This window comes from Mirounga angustirostris, unplaced genomic scaffold (genome assembly GCF_029215605.1).
Source record: "Mirounga angustirostris isolate CCGP_5_RB_7025 unplaced genomic scaffold, mMirAng1.0.hap1 SCAF_1, whole genome shotgun sequence".
Taxonomy (NCBI): domain Eukaryota; kingdom Metazoa; phylum Chordata; class Mammalia; order Carnivora; family Phocidae; genus Mirounga; species Mirounga angustirostris.
The window spans coordinates 161,517,145-161,524,349 of NW_026991709.1; positions in this window are offsets into that span (position 1 = coordinate 161,517,145).

The following is a 7,205-nucleotide window of genomic DNA, read 5'->3' on the forward strand; positions in this document are numbered from 1 at the left end:
TTCCACTCCATACCCTCTCTCTTCTCTCGCCATTGGGGCACCCTCCTCTCTGTCCTTCAAGCATGCCACTATCCGTTTCGCCCCAGGGCCTTTGCACAGCCATTCCCTCTGCCTGGAAGGCTCATTCCCTGGACCTTCACCTGGGCACCAACTTACTAAGGTGAGTCTCAGCTCCTCAGAGAGGCCCCTGCCCGCCCCACTCACGTTGTCCTCCACCTCCACCACCCCGGGCCTTGCCAGCACATCCCCTCTTTTATTTCCCTCTTGGTGCCCAGTACTACCTGGTTTTTGTTCAGTTGTGTATTGTCTGTCTCCCTAACGGGGATGCAGGTTCATGGGGCAGGGTTCAGATTCTAGTTCTAGCCCTACGATGCCGGATCGCCTTGGGTAAGTCACTTCTTTTCTATCAACCTCAGTTTCCTCATCTGTAAAATGGGTATACCAACACCTACCTCTCAGCAGCCTGGCGAGGGTGCCATGTGACAACGGTGTGATGTCTGGTGCACAGTAGCTGGGGATCACACAGTTGGTGGTGTTATAAAAGTGCACGGAACAAATAACCTAATTAAGAAATGGGCAAAGGAACTACTGAGTATTTACCCCAAAGATACAAAAGTAGGGATCCGAAGGGGTACGTGCACCCCGATGTTTATAGCAGCAATGTCCACAATAGCCAAACTGTGGAAAGAGCCAAGATGTCCATCGACAGATGAATGGATAAAGAAGATGTGGTATATATATACAATGGAATATCATGCAGCCATCAAAAGGAATGAGATCTTGCCATTTGCAACGACGTGGATGGAACTGGAGGGTATTATGTTGAGTGAAATAAGTCAAACAGAGAAAGACATGTATCATATGATCTCACTGATATGAGGAATTCTTAATCGCAGGAAACAAACTGAGGGTTGCTGGAGTGGGGGGTGGGGTGGGAGGGATGGGGGTACTGGGTGATAGACACTGGGGAGGGTATGTGCTCTGGTAAGTGCTGTGAATTGTGCAAGACTGTTGACTCTCAGATCTGTACCTCTGAAACAAATAATGCAATATATGTTAAGAAAAAAAAAAGAAGAAGAAGAAGGTAGCGGGAGGGGAAGAATGAAGCGGGGGAAATCGGAGGGGTAGACGAACCATGAGAGACGATGGACTCTGAAAAACAAACTGAGGGTTCTAGAGGGGAGGGGGGTGGGAGGATGGGTTAGCCTGGTGGTGGGTATTGAGGAGGGCACATTCTGCATGGAGCACTGGGTGTTATGCACAAACAATGAATCATGGAACACTTCATCTAAAACTAATGATGTAATGTATGGGGATTAACATAAGAATAAAAAAAAAAAGAAATGGGCAAAGGAGCTGAATAGACAGCTCTCTCAAGAAGATATATGAGGGGCCATGAAACACATGAAGAGGGACTCAATACCATTAGCCAGAGGAAAACACAAACCAAAACCACAATGAGATACCACTCCACACCCACTAGAATGGCTCTAATAAACAAGACAGACAATAATGAGTGTTGGTGGGGGTGTGGAGAAATCTGAGCCCTCATGCGCTGCTGGGGGGAATATAAGTCAGTGGGGCTGGCAGTTCCCCAAACAGTTAAACCCAGAGTTACCACGTGACCCAGCAACTCTACTCCTAGGTGTAGACCCAAGAGAAAGGAAGGCGTATGTCCACACAAAAAGCTGTACAGGAATGTTTCGAGCGACAGTATTCGTAATAACGGATAAGAGTCAAAAAGCATAAACAACTTGGATGTACACCAACGGATGAATGGATAAACAAAATGTGATAGGCTCATCCAATGGAATAATATTCATCCATAAAAAGGAACAAAGTGCTGACATACACTACAACATGGATGGACCTTGGAAACATGTTAAGGCTACCCGCCAAATGATTCCATCTATATGAACTGCCCAGAATAAGCAGATCTATAGGGACGGAAAGTAGATGAGTGGTTGCCTGGGCCTGGGGAGGGTTGGGTGGGGGGGAGTGTGGAGCATGACTGCTAATAAGCACAGGGTTTCTTTAGGGGGCATGATGAAAATGTTCCAAAATTGATTGTGGCAACTCAGTGGATATACTGATAACCACCAAACTGTACACTTTACATGGGTGAATTGTATGTGATATTAAAAAAAAAATAGCCCCACAAGCTAAGCTCTCTTGTTAGTGGCCTTTTACAGACAATCAGGCATAGAGAGATGAGTTAAGTTGCCCAGGATCATAGAGTTAGTTATGGCAAGGCTGAGATGAGAACCCAGGCCGTCGGCCCCAGGCCCCAGGCTCTTTGTTATTGTGGTTCCTGTTTTGAGTATAGTTGACACACGATGTTACCTTAGTTTGAGGTGACAGAGCCATGTTCTTAGCTGCTTTTATGTATGGCACCTAGGCAAATACTAGAACTCCTAGAGTGCATGCCCTTGTAATCTCTAACGACCCAATATGAAGAGCCACTCTTTATTAGACAGACACCTGTTCATCAGGCTCTGGACAAAGTTCTTCCTCTGAGATTAGCCCATTTTATCACCCCCACTTTTCAGAGCGGGGAACAGGGACAGGGAGGCTCCAGCAACTTCCCCACAGCCAGCTGACAACTAGGCTCGGATGTGAATTCTCCCATCTGACAGACAACTCCTTGCTCGGTCTACGCCTTCCAGCCACCTCCTGGGAAGCGCATGGAGGGGCCATGGAAACTGGCACTTGCTTTACAGGTGGGGAAAGTGAGGCTCAGAGCCAGCAAGTGCCCTCCCACAGCCCGGCAGCCCTGGGGCTTCCCATTTCCTCCAAGTTGAGGGTAGGTTCCCAATTCCTCCTTCCTCTCCCCACGATTGAGTGGTTCTGAATTGGGTGGGTTTTAATTCTTTCATTCTCCATGATTTCCCCCCAGGAAACAAGACTTGTTAAAAAGAGAAAAGAAATAAAAGGATGCGTTGGTTTTCAGTCTGTGGGTGTCATGGAAATGGCCAGTTACAATAATAAAGCAGGAGGCAACAGGGCAGAGGTGATAGAAGAGGTGCCCTGGGGCAGCGGGCAAAGCTTCTAGGTGAATTCTTCTCAGACCAGATGGGCCAAATGGCTTCTCTCGGAGTGGGAAGGAGGAAGGAAGGAGAAGCATTCTCAGCATCACTGGGCCAGCCCATCATGAGCACCTACTCAGCCTTGGGACCCAGAGCTGGCATATTTAGAGCCACTGCCTTCTTTAATCCTTATAATATGTGCTTTTAGTTCTCCCTTTCACAGATGGGGAAACTGAGGCCAGGGGGGCCCTCAAAGACAAAAGGCAGAGACAAGTACCCAAGTTGGCAGGAACCATGTCCCAGGTATGGCTGGGGAGGTGGTGACGGGGGCTGGGCCAATGTGGGGGCAGATGGAGCTCCTTCCAGGGGCACCCACTTCCATCATGAGGTGCTTACTCACCTGCAGTTGGTGGGCTGAGCTGGAAGGGAGGGAGGGGGTGAAGGACACAGACATCTCTCAGTCTTCTCTATCTCTGTCTCTCTGCGCTCCTTCTACTCATCCTTCCCTCTCCAATACCCCTTTGGCCTCTTTCACTTAATAATGTGTAATGTTCCTCCATGTCTTTTCATGGCTTGGTAGCTCTTTTTTTTTTTTTTAGCACTGAATAATATTTCATTGTCTGGATGTACCACGGTTTATTTATCCATTCACCTACTGAACAACATCTTGGTTGCTTCCAAGTTTTGGCAGTTATGAATAAAGCTGCTATAAATATCCATGTGCAGGTTTTAGTATGGACATAAGTTTTCGCCTTTTTTGTGTAAATACCAAGGAGCTTGGTTGCTGGATCATATGGTAAAAGTATGTTTATTTTTGTAAGAAACCACCAAGCTGTCTTACGAAGTGGCTGCGCCGTTTTGCATTCCCACATGAAAGCTCGTGTTGCTCCACGTCCTTGTCAGCATTTGGTGTTGTCAGTGTTTTGGATTTGGGCCCTTCTGATCTGTGCATAGTGTTATCTCACTGTTGTTCTAATTGAAACCTTCATAATGGCATATGATTTTGAGCATCTTTTCATATGCATATCTGCCATCTGCATATCTTCTTTGGTCAGGTATCTGTTCGGGTCTTTTGCCTATTTTTTAATCGGCTTGTTCATTTTCTTTTTTTTTTTTTTTCGGCTTGTTCATTTTCTTGCTGAATTTTAAGAGTTATTTATATTTTTTGGATAACAGTCCTTTATCAGATGTGTCTTTTGCAGATACTGTTTCCCAACCTGTGGCTTGCCTTCTCATTCTCCTGATACTGTCTTTCACAGAGCAGAAGTTTTTAATTTAATTTTAAAAAATTTTATTTATTTGTTTGTCGAGGGAGGAGGAGCGTGCAAGCACAAGCAGGGGGAGCCGCAGGTGGAGGGAGAGGGCGAAGCAGACTTCCCGCGGAGCAAGGAGCCCGATGCGGGGCTCGATCCCAGGACCCTGGGATCATGACCTGAGCCGAAGGCAGATGCTTAACCGACTGAACCATGCAGGCGGCCCAGAAGCTTTTAATTTTAAGGAAGTCTAGATAACCAATGATTTCTTTCATTTATCTCGTTGGTGTTGTATCTAAAAAGGCATCGCCAGACTCAAGGGCATCTGTATTTCCTCCTACGTTAACTTCTAGGAGTTTTATAGTTTTGCAGTTTACACTCAGGTCAGTGATCCACTTTGAGTTAATTCTGAGGTAGGGTGGAAGGTGAGTCTGTGTCTAGATTCATTTTTTTGCGTGTGGATGTCCCATCATCGCAGAACTGATTGCAGGAAACATCGTCTTTTCTCCATTGTATTGCTTTTGCTCTTTCATCAGAGATAAGTAGATATTTTGGGGGGTCTATTTCTGGGCTCCATCTTCTCTTCCAAGGATCTTTTTGCCTATTCTTTGACTTGTACCACCACGTCTGGATTTACTGGGGCTTTTTTTTTTTTTTTTTTATGGTATTATGTTATGTTAGTCACCATACAGTACATCATTAGTTTTTGACGTAGTGTTCCATGATTCACTGTTTGCGTATAACACCCAGTGCCCCATGCGGAATGTGCCGTCCTTAATACCCATCACCGGGCTAACCCATCCTGCCACCCCCCCCCTAAAACCCTCAGTTTGTTTCTCAGAGTCCATAGTCTCTCATGGTTCATCTCCCCCTCCGATGCTCCCCCCTTCATTTTTCCCTTCCTTCTCCTAATGTCCTCCATGCTATTCCTTATGTTCCACAAATAAGTGAAACCATATGATAATTGACTTTCTCTGCTTGACTTATTTCACTTAGCGTGATCTCCTCCGGTCCCATCCATGCTGATGTAAAAGTTGGGTATTCATCCTTTCTGATGGCTGAGTAATATTCCATTGCATATATGGACCACATCATCTTTATCCATTCATCTGTTGAAGGGCATCTCAGCTCTTTCCACAGTTTGGCTATTGCGGACATTGCTGCTGTGAACATTGGGGTGCATATGGCCCTTCTTTTCACTACATCTGTGCCTTTGGGTAAATACCCCGTAGTGCAATTGCTGGGTCATAGGGTAGCTCTATTTTTAATTTTTTGAGGCACCACCACACTGTTTTCCAAAGCGGCTGTACCAGCCTGCATTCCCAGCAACAGGGTAAGAGGGATCCCCTTTCTCCACAACCTCTCCAACATTTGTTGTTTCTTGCCTTGTCCATTTTTGCCATTCTAACTAGTGTAAGGTGGTATCTCAGTGTGGTTTTGATTTGAATTTCCCTGATGGCTAATGATGATGAACATGTTTTCATGTGTCTCTGAGCCATCTGCATGTCTTCTTCAGAGAAGAGTCGGTTATCGCAGCCACACAGGTCTAACGGCCATACCACCCTGAACGCACCCGCTGCCCTCTGGATTTACAGGAGCTTTATAGCAGGTCTTGGAGCGGGTAGCGTCAGTCCCCCGACTTTGTCCTTCCAGTCTCTTCATTCTGTAGAAGTGTAAACTGAGACATCAAGAAGTTAAGTAACTCGCCCAAAGTCATGAGTCAGTGGCTGAGCAGGATCTGAACTCGAGTCTTTCGATGACAGAGCTTGTGCTTCAGACAGAGATTAAAACACAGGAAATGGGAAAAGAGAGAAGGAAGGAGGAAGAGAAAAAAAGGTAGGGGGAGGAGAAGAGAATGTCAGAAAAAGAAAAAGCAACGATTTCCCCCAGGAATACAGACGTGGGTCTCTCCTGCAACAGCTCAGAGGAGGTGGGGCAGAGAGAGCGTGTCGGGGAGGAAGCGGCCAGCAGAGGTGAAGCGGAGGGAGGGCCCTGCAGGGGCGCACAGCCTTGGCACACTGGAGTTTTTGCTGGAAGGGAAGGTCTCTGGAAGGGAGCAGTAGAAGGTGTGGGAAAGTGCTAAAGGGCCTCAAATGATACCAAAGTAGGACCTCTGACTGCCAGGACCCAGTTCCCGACTTTCCAGACCAAACCTGTGCCAAGACGCCTGGGACAGAGGTGGGGGCATCAGGAGGGGTGGCAACCCGGAATCCCCTCCCTCCTGTGCCCAGGCTTCCAGCTGGCATCACAGTGTCCTCGGTTTAAGGATGCTCCCCACCTGTGAACCCCAACTGTGAGCACTCGAGCCAGGAAGATTCCCGGGCCATGGACACTTGACCATAGCGTGGATTTGGGAGCCCGGCATGGCCCTGAGCCGGAGAAATAATTAGGTCTCCTCCCCAGGCCTCCAGGCCAGGCCCTCCTACCTTCCCTGCTGCCTTTGTGGTGGCCCAGACCCCCATCAGGGCTCCTCTGGACGAGCCTGGTCACCTGCTCCCCACAGTCCGGCCCTGGCACTCCCTGTTCAAAACTCCCTGCTCCCCTTTGCCTTTGCAAATGCTCCTTCCCGTCTTCTTTCTCCCTGTGCCCTCACCTACTTTACTCCTTCTCACATTTCGGGTCTCAGACATCACCTCTTCCAGGAAGCCCTCTCCAAGCCGGGTGGGACTCCATGTCCCTCCTGGGCTTCTGCAGCTCCCTCCTCCCACATCCCATAGGCATGAAGGCCTGTCTGCATCAGCCTCCTCCATGGACTCTGCACTCCTCTGGGCAACACCCAAATCTCATCTGTCACTGATGCCCCTGCTCCTGCCAGGGGGTGTTTGCTGAATGACTATGTGACTGACTGAGAGAGTGTTGAAAGGAAGGAGGCAGGCTGGGAGGGAGGGTGGGAGAGGGCAACAGCCACACAGCTTCGGTTTTGATC